General features: G+C 37.2%; 1 protein-coding gene and 1 pseudogene across 15 annotated transcripts in view; one reads left to right on the top strand and one right to left on the bottom strand.

Annotated features, from left to right (window-relative positions):
- The window catches only part of MARCHF1 (membrane associated ring-CH-type finger 1), an 861,947-nt gene that overhangs the window by 187,462 nt on the left and 660,678 nt on the right, over window positions 1-13,807 (top strand). The window lies entirely within an intron of this gene.
- LOC118548283 (cell division control protein 42 homolog pseudogene) lies at window positions 1,125-1,861 on the bottom strand (annotated as a pseudogene).

The following is a 13,807-nucleotide window of genomic DNA, read 5'->3' as shown; positions in this document are numbered from 1 at the left end:
ATCAATTAACCAGTAAGGAGACAAGAAGCGCGAATGGCATAGACAGTTTATGAACAGCAGGCAGCATGGGCTTCCTGTCCATATCAATTCCTGATGGGGAGGAGGCACAGGTAGGTAGTGTATACACAGTGGTTCTGTGTCACAGCTGAGGAGCTCAGGAAGTCCCTGACTAATAACGGAACTGCTCCTAAACCTGCTCATGCTCCACTTCTGAGAGGGACATTATCCATATCCTGCCCTGGAAACCAGTCTGCCCTCCGGCCCAGAGGAGACACTTTTTTATTAACCTGGAATAGCCCCAGGAGCAGAGGGAGAACTTTATTACCCTAGTATGGAAGCAGATTTGTACCCTGACCCACAGCAGGTTTGCAAATGTCCTGGAACAAAACCATAAAGCCCTTTGCTCAGGCGTATGGAAATACCAGAACTATGGGGCATATTTTCCAATGCACATATACGTCCAGTACCCATAAATGATGGTCAGATGCTGGGAGTTTAAGATTAGAAGGGGGTATAACATGCATTTACGCTCAAATGATGATTGCTTCAGTCATAGTTTAAGGCAATTTGAAACCATTTCCAATCATTTTTAATAAAAACTTCTTTATATATTGTTTTTTTCCTAATGAGGTTATTTAATATAGTAATTGCAATATTTTTATTTAAATAAAAGCTAAATTCAATAACATAAGCATTCACCCAAATGCCTTATGTGTGCCATATGTTTATCATATAATATCAGCATTAGAGCCTTAATCAAACTAATTTAGTATGCTAATGAAACATAAAGCAAATCCAAACAGAAATAAGCCTCAAAGTAAAGATTTATCTGGTATTTTTGCTTGTTCTTAACACTCATCTTGGTTATCTAAATATAATTCTTAAAGAATTTATGAGGGCAACAAAATTTGTTTAGAATGACTTATAATCTATACTGGCTTAAAACTCAGTATAGAATGATATCCTTCAGCTCAGACATAATCAAACATTACTCTTTTGGCAGTATGGCTCGGGAATTATTTTATTTTTTTTAAAAGATTTTATTTATTTTTATTTTTTATTTTTTAAAATTTTTTTAAAGATTTTTTTAATTTTTATTTTATTTTATTTTTTTATTGCAAAACCGAATTTTAATCTTTAATCTTTAGTTTGATTTAACATTGCTTTTAGTACGATGCTGACACCAGCTGTGCGGAAAGGGCTCTGGAGAGATGTTCACAGCAGCACACACCTGCGGCTCTTCTTCGGTTCGGGAGGCTCCAGGGCAGCCAGTATTGCTTCGTCAAATACATTCTTTAGGCCTTTCTGTGTGAGTGCAGAACGCTCCACATACTTGACGGCCTTCAGGTCACGGGCCAGCTTTTCAGCAGTCTCTGGAGTGATAGGCTTCTGTTTGTTCTTGGCAAGTTTCTCATTCGTAGAGGGGTCATCTCGGAGATCAATTTGGGTCCCAACAAGCAAGAAAGGAGTCTTTGGACAATGGTGAGTTATTTCAGGCACCCACTTTTCCTTCACATTTTCAAATGAGGATGGAGAGACCACTGAAAAACAGACTAGAAATACATCTGTTTGTGGATAACTCAGCGGTCGTAATCTGTCATAATCCTCTTGCCCTGCAGTATCAAAAAGTCCAAGAGTATATGGCTCTCCACCAATCATAACTGTGACTGCATAGTTGTCAAAACAGTCGGTACATACTCAGATGGAGATTTGTTTGTTGTGTAGGATATCAGAAGACATGTTTTACCAACGGCACCATCGCCCACAACAACACACTTAATTGTCTGCATTGCTGAAACAGTTTTGTATCCACTTTAAATATTTCAAATTCGATGATGACCTCAGCTTCTCTGCCGGGGTGTTGGCCAAGATTTTATTTTTTTTAAAGATTTTATTTTTTTTAAAAGATTTTATTTATTTATTTGACAGAGAGAGACACAGCGAGAGAAGGAACACAAGCAGGGGCAGTGGGAGAGGGAGAAGCAGGCCTCCCGCGGAGCAGGGAGCCCGATGCGGGGCTCGATCCCAGGACCGTGGGATCGTGACCTGAGCCGAAGGCAGACGCTTAATGACTGAGCCACCCAGGCGCCCCAAGAATGACTTATACTGTTTAATACCAATATGATTTTTAAATTTTATTTTGCTTTTTAATTTAATTTGTATTTTTTAAAAATTGTGGTAAAATACACATAAAATTTCCCATTCTCCTCATTTTTATGTATCCAGTTCAGTGGCATTGAGTACTCTCACTTGTGCTACCATCACTGCATCCATGCACAGAACTTTTATCATCTTGCTATGCTAACATTTTTATACAACACACTCTATACTGGTTTGGGTATTAGTGTCCAGTTCATAATTACTAAGAAGCTTGGGCTGTCTCCTAGGCATTGTGGCTAGCTTAAGACAAAAGGGACAGTTTGGTTCAGGCTCAGTTCTCTTTTGTGTATGCCAGATGGTCAGCTCAACATCAAAAGTCCATTGTTGCTTCCCGAGCCATACTGCCAAAAGAGTAATGTTTGATTATGTCTGAGCTTAAGGATATCATTCTATACTGAGTTTTAAACCAACTAATTTCTGTGGAAGGTTTTGCTTTCTGTCAGTAGGCTAGGCAAACTTCTGGCTGCTGTTTAGCTTTGGTATAACCTTTTGCATTGCTTTCTTCAGAGCAGATTGTATCCTTTTGTGTATATAACTTAACAATGGTGATGTAACGCTTGGTAGAAAGGAAGAGTGACTTCCTCTTTGTTGTGGAAGCTAAGAGTTGATTCCCAATCAGCAAATAGGTAACAGGGAAAGGTTGAAGTAAAATGTGTAGTAAAAGTATATAGATAATATTCGCTGGAGATGTTATTTTTCTCAGTTTATTTCAAATCTTGCAAGTTTATACAATCAGTGGGTGGTGGGAAGAGACAGAAACTGTAAATGGAAACTAAAGAGCAGTTTATGAGAAAATTGGAAACTATACAGAAATTTGTTTCTGGAGAGACTATTGTATTGTTGAATAAACCAGCTTTATATTTTAGTGAGTCTCTGCCCTTATTGTTACTGAGCAAACATCTATATCTGAACCGGTTTTTCCATTCCTAATGGTTTCCCATTACTCTCAGAAAAAGTCCGACTCCATACCTGACTTTCAAAATTCCCCACAACTGGTTGGAACCTTCTACAAAGGAACTTCTTGGAGCACTCTTCCTTTCCGCTTCTTTCTTTCTCTTTCAGTTGGCTAATAAGCAATAATTTTCTTTCCTGCCTCTGTTTAAATGTCACTTTTTTGTGAAAGTATTTTTACCCCTCCTCCACACTTGATTAAATTCTCCTGGTGTATGCTCTCATAAAACCATGAACTTTATTTCTCATGAAGTTCGTTGCACTTTATTTAAATCAGGGTTATGATTGACTTTCTTCTCTGCTATATATTATATTCTGTGATGACAGTTACCTGTAATCTTGTCAGTGCTCCATCACCCAGCACAGTGTCTGGCTTATGACATCAGCCTGGAATACTGTTAAAGATACATATGTAAAAAATGTGACAGTAAAAATGTTGAAAGAAAACATGGGATATTTCCTTTATAACCTTGGAGTGAGAGGCTTTTCTAACTCTGATTCAAAATGGAGAAGACTGAAAGAAAAGATTGGTGGTTTTGACCATATAAAAATTAGAAACTTGTACATAGCAAGAAATCCCATAAACAAAGCAAAAAGGCAGATAACAAACTGGGGAAAATTTTTCTACTCTTATTACAGACAAAAGATTGTAAAGAAATAGAACAATATCTCAGTGGATCAAAGAACAAAGCATTTGAACAAAGAGTTCTTTGACATATTTTTCATACATAGCATTGGGAGAGCTCAAAGGTTGATAATACACTCTTTTGGTGAAGCTGTGGGGAAACAGGCGTTCTCCTGTCTTCATGATGGAATATATATTTGAACATTCCCTATAGAGGATAACATGTCAATAACTCTTAAGGTTGTAAATTGACTCAGTAATCCCTCTTTTGAGTATTTAACTTAGAGATAAATTATACAATTGAAGAATGGCATGGCACTAAGTTTTTCATTTTAACATGTTTTTAATAACAAAAGATTTGAAATAAATCAACTGTCCATCAATAGGTCACAGGTTAAATAAATTATGGTGCATCCCTATAATAAAACACTATGGATGAGGGAATGGAGTGGTCTTTGTTTTAAAATGGACAGGATTCCAAGTTTTATTGTTTCAAATAAAGTTTTAAAATTGTATGAACAGTATAGCATGTTATCTTAGGTATCAAAAGGGGTAACTCTATACTTTCATATTTGACTATTTTGTGTATAGCATCTCATGAAGAATATAAGAAAATAAGGTGTGATTACCTAGAGTGAATGGGGAAACACTGGGTGGATGAGAACAGGGATGTGAGGTGAATTTTTCAATGTATACTGCTTTTTAACTTTTTAGTTGTTTTTTTTTTAAATTTTATCATGTTATGTTAATCACCATACATTACATCATTAGTTTTTGATGTAATGTTCCAAGATTCATTGTTTGCGTATAACACCCAGTGCTCAATTCAATACATGCCCTCTTTAATATCCATCACCAGGCTAACCCATCCCCCCACTCACCTCCCCTCCAGAACCCTCAGTTTCTTTCTCAGACTCCATAGTCTTTCATGGTTCATCTCCTCCTCTGATTTCCCCCCCTTCAGTTTTCCCTTCCTACTATCCTTTTTTTTTTTTTTTTAACATATAATGTATTATTTGTTTCAGAAGTACAGGTCTGTGATTCAACAGTCTTACACAATTCACAGCATTCACCATAGCACATACCCTCCCCAATGTCTATCACCCAGCTACCCCATTCCTCCCACCCCCCCCCACTCCAGCAACCCTCAGTTTGTTTCCTGAGATTAAGAATTCCTCATATCAGTGAGGTCATATGATACATGTCTTTCTCTGATTGACTTATTTCGCTTAGCATAATACCCTCTATTTACATCCACGTCTTTGCAAATGGCAAGATTTCGGGGTTTTTTTTTTTGATGGCTGCATAATATTCCATGGTGTATATATATACTACATCTTCTTTATCCATTCATCTGTTGATGGACATCTTGGCTCTTTCCATAGTTTGGCTATTGTGGACATTGCTGCTATAAACAGTGGGGTGCATGTACCCCATTGGATCACTACATTTGTATCTTTGGGGTAAATACCCAGTAGTGCAATTCCTGGGTCGTATGGTAGCTCTATTTTCAACTTTTTGAGGAACCTCCATACTGTTTTTCAGAGTGGCTGCACCAGCTTGCATTCCCACCAACAGTGTGGGAGGGTTCCCCTTTCTCCACATCTCCACCAACATCTGTTGTTTCCTGACTTGTTAATTTTAGCCATTTTGACTGGTGTGAGGTGGTATGTCACTGAGGTTTTGATTTGGATTTCCCTGATGCCGAATGATGTTGAGCAGTTTTTCATGTGTCTGTTGGCCATTTGGACGTCTTCTTTGGAAAAATGTCTGTTCATGTCTTCTGCCCATTTCTTGATTGGATTATTTGTTCTTTGGATGTTGAGTTTGATAAGTTCTTTATAAATTTTGGATACTAGCCCTTTATCTGATATGTCATTTGCAAATATCTTCTCCAATTCTGTTGGTTGTCTTTTGGTTTTGTTGACTGTTTCCTTTGCTGTGCAAAAGCTTTTGATCTTGATGAAGTCCCAATAGTTGATTTTTGCCCTTGCTTCCCTTGCCTTTGGTGATGTTTCTAGGAAGAAGTTGCTGTGGCTGAGGTCGAACAGGTTGCTGCCTGTGTTCTTCACTAGGATTTTGAGGGACTCCTGTCTCACATTGAGGTCTTTCCACCATTTGGAGTCTATTTTTGTGTGTGGTGTAAGGAAATGGTCCAGTTTCATTCTTCTGCATGTGGCTGTCCAATTTTCCCAACACCATTTGTTGAAGAGACTGTCTTTTTTCCATTGCACATTCTTTCTTGCTTTGTCGAAGATTAGTTGACCCTAGAGTTGAGGGTCCATTTCTGGGCTCTCTACTCTGTTCCATTGATCTATGTGTCTGTTTTTGTGCCAGTATCATATTTTCTTGATGATTACAGCTTTGAAATAGAGCTTGAAGTCTGGAATTGTGATGCCGCCAGCTTTGCTTTTCTTTTTCAACACTCCTCTGGCTATTTGGAGTCTTTTCTGGTTCCATACAAATTTTAGGATCATTTGTTTCATTTCTTTGAAAAAAGTGGATGGTATTTTGATAAGGACTGCACTGAATGTGTAGATTGATCTAGGTAGCATTGACATCTTCCCAATATTTGTTCTTCCAATCCATGTGCATGGAATGCTTTCCATTTCTTTGTGTCTTCCTCAATTTCTTTCATGAGTATTCTATAGTTTTCTGAGTACAGATTCTTTGCCTCTTTGGTTAGATTTATTCCTAGGTATCTTATGGTTTTGGGTACAATTGTAAATGGGATTGACTCCTTAATTTCTCTTTCTTCTGTCTTGTTGGTGTATAGAAATGCCACTGATTTCTGTGCATTGATTTTATATCCTGCCACTTTACTGAATTCCTGTATGAATTCTAGCAGTTTTGGGGTGGCATCTTTGGGTTTTCCACATAAAGTATTATATCATCTGCAAAGAGTGAGAGTTTACTTCTTCTTTGCCGATTCGGATGCCTTTTATTTCTTTTTGTTGTCTGATTGCTGTGGCTAGGACTTCTAATACTATGTTGAATAGCAGTGGTGATAGTGGACATCCCTGCCGCATTCCTGACCTTAGGGGGAAAGCTCTCAGTTTTTCCCCATTGAGAATGATATTCCCTGTGGGTTTTTCATAGATGCCTTTTATGATATTGAGGTATGTACCCTCTATCCCTATATTCTGAAGAGTTTTGATCAAGAAATGATGCTGTACTTTGTCAAATGCTTTTTCTGCATCTATTGAGAGGATCATATGGTTCTTGTTCTTTCTTTTATTAATGTATTGTATCACATTGATTGATTTGCGGATGTTAAACCAACCTCACAGCCCAGGAATAAATCCCACTTGGTCTTGGTGAATAATCCTTTTAATGTACTGTTGGATCCTATTGACTAGTATTTTGGTGAGAATTTTTGCATCCATGTTCATCAAGGATATTGGGCTGTAATTCTCCTTTTTGATGGGGTCTTTGTCTGATTTTGGGATCAAGATAATGTTGGCCTCATAAAATGAGTTTGGAAGTTTCCCTTCCATTTCTATTTTTTGGAACGATTTCAGTAGAATAGGTATTAATTCTAATTTAAATGTTGGGTAGAATTCCCCTGGGAAGCCGTCTGGCCCTGGGCTCTTGTTTGTTTGGAGATTTTTGATGACTGCTTCAATTTCCTTAGTGGTTATAGGTCTGTTCAGGTTTTCTATTTCTTCCTGGTTCAGTTTTGGTAGCTTATACATCTCTAGGAATGCATCCATTTCTTCCAGATTATCTAATCTGCTTGCTATAGTTGCTCATAATATATTCTTACAGTTGTTTGTATTTCTTTGGTGTTGGTTGTGATCTCTCCTCTTTCATTCATGATTTTATTTCTTTGGGTCATTTCTCTTTTCTTTTTGATAAGTCTGGCCAGGGGTTTATTAATCTTATTAATTCTTTCAAAGAACCAGCTCCTAGTTTCGTTGATCTGTTCTACTGTTCTTTTGGGTTCTATTTCATTGATTTCTGCTCTGATCTTTATTATTTCTCTTCTCCTGCTGGGTTTAGGCTTTATTTGCTGCTCTTTCTCCAGCTCCTTTAGGTGTAGGGTTAAGTTGTGTATTTGAGGCCTTTCTTGTTTCTTGAGAAAGGCTTGTATTGCTATATACTTTCCTCTTAGGACTGCCTTTGCTGCATCCCAAAGATTTTGAACAGTTGTGTTTTCATTTTCATTGGTTTCCATGAATTTTTTTAATTCTTCTTTAATTTCCTGGTTGACCCATTCATTCTTTAGTAGGATGCTCTTTAGCCTCCTTGTATTTGAGTTCTTTCTGACTTTCCTCTTGTGATTGAGTTCTAGTGTCAAAGCATTGTGGTCTGAAAATATGCAGGGAATGATCCCAATCTTTTGGTACCGGTTGAGACCTGATTTATGACCTTGGATGTGATCTATTCTGGAAAATGTTCCATGGACAGGCACTAAAGAAGATTGTGTATTCTATTGCTTTGGGATGGAATTTTCTGAATATATCTGTGAAGTCCATCTGGTCCAGTGTGTCATTTAAAGTCTTTATTTCTTTGTTGATCTTTTGCTTAGATGATCTGTCCATTTCAGTGAGGGGGGTTTAAAGTCCCCTACTATTATTGTATTGTTGTCCAGGTGTTTCTTTGATTTTGTTATTAATTGGCTTATATAATTGGCTGCTCCCATGTTAGGGGCATAGATATTTACAATTGTTAGATCTTCTTGTTGGATAGACCCTTCAAGTATGATATAGTGTCCTTCCTCATCTCTTATTATAGTCTTTGGTTTAAAATCTAACTTATCTGATATAAGGATTGCCACCCCAGCTTTCTTTTGGTGTCCATTAGCATGGTAAATTGTTTTCCACCCCCTCACTTTCAATCTGGAGGTGTCTTTGGGTCTAAAATGATTCTCTTGCAGACAGCATATCGATGGGTCTTGTTTTTTTATCCAATCTGATATCCTGTGTCTTTTGATTGGGGCATTTAGCCCATTTACATTCAGGGTAACTATTGAAAGATATGAATTTAGTGCCATTGTATTGCCCGTAAAATGACTGTTACTGTATATTGTCTGTGTTCCTTTCTGGTCTATGTTACTTTTAGGCTTTCTCTTTGCTTAGAGAACCCCTTTCAATATTTCTTGTAGGGTTGGTTTCGTGTTTGCAAATTCCTTTAGTTTTTGTTTGTCCTGGAAGCTTTTTATCTCTCCTTCTATTTTCAATGATAGCCTAGCTGGATATAGTATTCTTGGCTGCATATTTTTCTCATTTAGTGCTCTGAAGATATCATGTCAGTCCTTTCTGGCCTGCCAGGTCTCTGTGGATTGGTCTGTTGCCAATCTAATGTTTCTACCATTGTAGGTTACAGATCTCTTGTCCCCAGCTGCTTTCAGGATTTTCTCTTTGTCTCTGAGACTCGTAAGTTTTACTATTAGATGTTGGGGTGTTGACCTATTTTTATTGATTTTGAGGGGGGTTCTCTGTGCCTCCTGGATTTTGATGCCTGTTTCCTTCCCCTAATTAAGTAAGTTCTCTGCTATAATTTGCTCCAAAAACCTTCTGCCCCCCTCTCTCTTTCTTCTTCTTTTGGGATCCCAATTATTCTAATATTGTTTTGTCTTATGGTATCACTTATCTCTAGAATTCTGCCCTCGTGATCCAGTAGTTGTTTATCTCTCTTTTTCTCAGCTTCTTTATTCTCCATCATTTGGTCTTCTATCTCACTGATTCTCTCTTCTGCCTCATTTATCCCAGCAGTTAGAGCCTCCATTTTTTATTGCACCTCATTAATAGCCTTTTTGATTTTGACTTGGTTAGATTTTAGTTTCCTTATTTCTCCAGAAAGGGTTCCTTAGTATCTTCCATGCTTTTTTCAAGCCAAGCTAGTATCTTCATAATCGTCATTCTGAACTCTAGTTCCGACATCTTACTAGTGTCTGTATTGATTAGGTCTCTTGCAGTCAGTACTGCCTCTTGTTCTTTTTTTTGAGGTGATTTTTTCTGACTTGTCATTTTGTCCAGAGAAGAATAGATGAATGAGAGAACAAAATGCTAACAGGGTAACAATGACCCCAGAAAAATATACACTAAACAAATGAGAAGAGACCTGAAATCAGGGGAAAAGAAAGGGAAAGAAAGAAAAAAGAAAAAAAAAGAAAAAGAAAAAGAAAAAGTTAAAGAAAAAAAAGAAAAGAAAAAGATAAAATAGAAAAAAGAATATGATCAGGTATGATCAGGCTGCTGAATAGATCAGTGCCACACACTAGATTTTGGGAGTATTTGGTCTGTTAGAAGAAACTGCCTCCCAAAATTTTAAGGAAAGAAAACTTATATATGTATAAAAATAAGGGCAAATATGATGAAGGGATGAAATATGACTGTAAAGATGAAAATTATAGAGATTTTATAAAAAGAATGATAAGAAGTTGGTTGAAAAAAGAAAGAAGAGAATTAAAAAAAAAAAAGGGAGAGAATGTGATCAGGCAGGAAACTAGAACAAAGCCATACACTAGAGATTTAGGGTATATTTTGGTCTGTTAAAAGAAACTGTATCCCAAAATTTTAAAGTGAGTACAAATTACATATATATACCAAAAATAAGGTTAACTACTATGAAGGGATAGAATATGACTCTAAAAATGAAAAATAAAAAAGATTTTTAAAAAAGGGATTGATAAGATATTGGTTGAAAAAGGGAAAAAGAAAAATTCAAAAAAATATATAGAAAAAAGAAAATTAAAGAAATTAACTTTGAAAGACTAAAGAATCAGGGGGAAAAAAACCATGAATTCTATGTGCTGTATTTCCCTAGAGTTGTAGTTCTGCAGTTCTCATTGTTTGGGGAACTTTGTCTTGGCTGGCTGTTCTTGCTGATCTTCTAGGGGAGGGGCCTGTTGCCGTGGTTCTCAGATGTCTTTGCCAAAGGCAGAATTGCCCCGCCCTTGCCAGGCCCGGGCTAAGTAATCTGCTCGGGTTTCCTCTTGGGAGCTTTTGTTCCCTGCAAGCTTTCCGTCCAGCTTTGGAGGACGAGAGTGAAAGTTGTGGCCTCCCAATCTCCGCCTGGAGGAGCCGAGAACTCAGGGCCGCACTCCTCAGTGCGCCCCCAGAGAAAAGCAGTCAATCACTCCCATCTCCCAGGTCTTCAGCCACACTCTGTGTTCACCTGGCCTGTGACTGAGCATTTCTATCTCTGGCACCTGACTCGGTGTGGAGTCTCCAAACCCAGCAGATCCCTGCGGTGTGCTCCTGTGCTGCTCCTCCCGGGGGAGGAAGGGGAGTCTCCCCGGATCTGCCGCTTGTTGGGTCCCTGCTGGAAGAGAAGTGGCCCGACTGTGCCATGGATCACGGTTTATTGCAACCCCAAGCTGAGAGCCCACTTGTGGCTTCGTCTCTGCAGCCGGCTTCCCCACTCGGATACCTGGGAGCTCTGCTGCACTCAGGCACCCCCGGTCTTTCTGTGACCCTGATGGTCCTGAGACCACACTGTCCCAGTGAGGGTTCCACCCCCCACTTAGCCACTGGAGTGATGTCCTTCAGCGGAGTGGACTTCTAAAAGTTCCGATTTTGTGCTCTGCGGCTCTGTCACTTGCCAGAAGCTGCTGACGGAGGCCCCCTCCCCTGCCATCTCTCTTCCTGAATATCTCCTTGGATTCACTTCTCTGCATGTCTTACCTTCCAGAAAGTGGTCGCTTTTCTGTTCATAGAGTTACTGCTATTCTTTTCTTTGATCTCCTACATAGGTGTTCAGAATGGTTTGATCCCTATCTAGCTGAATTCCTGGGACCAGACGAAATTTAGATCTCCTACTCCTCCGCCATCTTGCTCCTCCTCCCCCTTAACTTTTTAGTTTTTGAACCTTATAGTCATATTACCTATTAAAATTCAGTAATAAAACAATTGGAGAAAGGTAGATGTTAGAAGTTTTAAAAATATTAAATACGAGCAAAGTATAGGAAGTAAGCTTGTTTATATCAGACAGGGAAGTTAAAGCTAAATGGGCAATAGTCTTCAAGCTTAAATTCTTTGGCTCAAAAATGGGGGATTTAGACCTTGATCTCTTGGTCACTTCAAAATCTTAGACCTTATCATTTGTCATGAAGGGTTTTTATAAGAGCCCTTTAGAAATGTTATATCCTCATATTTTCTATCTCCATTAAGAATAACATGAAGCAGTGTGGACTTAAATTTTCAAAGGAAAAATATGATGCTGGATTTGGGAGAATTTCAAATTATCCATTTCTGATAGCAAGTCTTGACCTACACATATTGGACATTACTATGTGGTTGACTTTGAGAGCTTCCTCTTTGTTTAATTTAAAATTAATTTAATTATAAATAACATATGATTATTGTAAAGCCTATAGTAGTATAAGAGTATATAAAGTTAGAAAAATGACTCCAACTTCTTCAGTCCTACTCTGCAAAGGTAATTATGGTATTGTAACTTTTTTCATGCAGCAGGCATTTTTATAAATCTACATGTATGTACTAAAAATACGTGCATATTGTATATTATGGAAATACAGAAAAGAAAGGAAGAAAGGAAGAAAGAAAGGAAAGAAAGAAAGAAAGAGAAAGAAAGAAAGAAGGAAAGAAGGAAAGTAAGTAAAAAAAAAGGAAAGAAAGGAAAAGAAAAGAAAAGAAGAAAGAGAGGGAGGGAGAGAAAGAGAAAGGTTTTCTTTGCAAAAGAAATGAGCTTATTATACGATTCTTTGCAGATTGCTTTTTTCAGTTATACATATGGCTTGTTTAACCTTCCTGTACATCTACTGCAGAAGATTTTTGCTTTTTGAAATTTATTAATGTATTACTCATACCTTAAGGTGATTTTATTTTTGTAAATATTGTGTGGGAACATTAATGGGATAAAATTTTGCTATACATCTATTAGTAAAATTAATATTTATATGTATTATATTTATATATTAATATATATACATATTGTGTGAAATTAAGTTTGATGAATATAAATCTACTTGTGTAGACTGGAAGCCCCATGAAGGCAGATTGTATCTGTTTTTTGCTCATTTTATCTCTACCTCTATCTCTACCTCTGAGCCTAATTTTTGGTATGTACTAAGGTCCAAAAGTATACCAATTATGTGCACGAGCTACAACTAATTCCATGGTAGGGAGTATATGGGCAAATGAACGAACTTCAGTTTGAGGGCACAGAAGAGGCATCATAAGGTAATTCTGAGATTTTACAAAATAGAATCCCCAAGTAAAATCACTTCAAAGTTATTTATTTCCATGGTAGTTTTTAAATGAAGTTCCTATAATGAACAGTGCTAAATTATGATAATTCTTTGGGAAGGTGATTAGATTTTTTGCACCATCAAATGTGCTAAGTGCTGCTAAGAACATGACAATATAGTCTTAAAGATTTTCTATAAATAAAATAGATTGTTGTTCCTTAGATTTGTCAGCTTCTTTATATATTGCTACAACACAATTCATGAAATACTATTATTTTTAAATCTTGTGTCAAGTTAATGTATTTTAGCTAAGGACTATATCACAGCTTCTTGAAATTCTATTTCTAGTATCACATTACAAATTCCCTGAATGTAAACAGAATTAAATCATTTGCCAGCTTCAGTTTTCTCTCTTGGGACTCAATCATGCATACCACCTACAAAAGATGATATGTGTTGTATAATTAGGACTTTAGATAAAACGTATGTTTTCTCTTCTTTTTCTATGAAACTCATTAAAATGGACCCAAGAACAAAATTCACAGATAAACATTCCGTTGGCAATGAAATGCTTAATAGCTACAAAACGCTAGGAAGGTAATCATAAAGGCATTAAAATTTCTACTAAATCATGGTCTCTTTAGATATCTGTGCATTTCCCTAGAGAGCACTGTGCAGTGGAAGATGGGCACAGATTAATAAAATGAATAAAGGAAAGGTAGAGAGGATTATAAAATATAATATGTACAGTTATATATACCCTAGTATTGTGTGTGTGTGTGTGGGGGGGTGTGTGTGTACGATATACACATCAATGTGTATAACAAAGTGATACAAATGAGATACACAAGACCATGCTGGGAGCTAACATTGAAGTTGAATAGGAGTTAATTAGTCAAAGAAGGAGGGTAATG

The sequence above is a fragment of the Halichoerus grypus genome, chromosome 3 (assembly GCF_964656455.1).
Source record: "Halichoerus grypus chromosome 3, mHalGry1.hap1.1, whole genome shotgun sequence".
Taxonomy (NCBI): Eukaryota; Metazoa; Chordata; class Mammalia; order Carnivora; family Phocidae; genus Halichoerus; species Halichoerus grypus.
The sequence above is the reverse complement of the archived record's forward strand: the minus strand, read 5'-3'. Positions and strand labels throughout refer to the sequence as shown.